Raw genomic sequence first — 1,158 nt, 5'->3', positions numbered from 1 at the left:
GCGGATTTTCAAAATTTTAAAAAATTTAATGACGATCGAATTTTGATAGAGACAAATATTTGAAATTTTGATGATTCATAAACCTTCCCTGGGCTCCCTAGATGTCCCACAAAAAATTTGGGCCCGATCGGTTCAGCCGTTTTGACGTTTATTGGATACAAACAAACAAACAGACAAACAGACAGACATACAAGCCAAATTTATATATAGATGTCTGTTTTTCCTTCTTATAACGTTAACAAACAGACAATTTGTGTTTTTATTAGTTTACATTTTTTTTAAAACAAAAACTTCAAAGCTTGCCCGAATTAGTGTCCTTTCCCAAGTAAAGTGAATTTCCAAGAAACTTTATTGAAAAACAAATTAATCATTCTAGGACTGATCAATATTCTCCTTATTTTAATAATTTTGATATGATTTGTTTTTTTTTTAAATTTGTAAATAATACCTTTCAGTTCCTATTTGACATTTTCAGATTTATCTTGGCAAAACTGTTTTGATACTTCAGGAGCGGGTGGGAGGAGGGGGGGATTTAAAAATTAGCCATACAATCCCACAACACTTTTTTTTATTAAAAATCGTATTTTAGTATGCAAACTTTACAACTTGTAGGTCTCGGAGCCTTTATTCTTCGTTTTCTATTTTTGTTATTCATGGTTTCTTTTCTTTGGGATATGTCAGATATGTTTTATACAGGTTTTTTTTAAGGCAGAATACTCAATGTATTGTAAGTGTATAAGTAGTGGAAGGGTATACTAGTATAAACTAAACCTTGTATTAAAGATGAAAGTGTATAAGTAGTGGAAGGATATAATAGTATAAACTAAACCTTGTATTAAAGATGTAAGTGTATAAGTAGTGGAAGGGTATAATAGTATAAACTAAACCTTGTATTAAAGATGTAAGTGTATAAGTAGTGGAAGGGTATAATAGTATAAACTAAACCTTGTATCAAGTAAGTAAGTGTATAAGTAGTGGAAGGATATAATAGTATAAACTAAACCTTGTATTAAAGATGTAAACCCCTTAAACCCTTTAAACCTGTGTAAACTGACCGTTTTACAGCATAAACTTGACAATTGAATAGATACCAGGAGGGTTCATGTTTTTATACAGGGTGTAAGTGTCACAGAGGTGTCTTAGAAGACGGTTACATAG

Source organism: Eurytemora carolleeae, unplaced genomic scaffold (assembly GCF_000591075.1).
Source record: "Eurytemora carolleeae unplaced genomic scaffold, Eaff_2.0 scaffold48, whole genome shotgun sequence".
Taxonomy (NCBI): Eukaryota; Metazoa; Arthropoda; class Copepoda; order Calanoida; family Temoridae; genus Eurytemora; species Eurytemora carolleeae.
Note: the sequence above shows the minus strand (reverse complement) of the source record.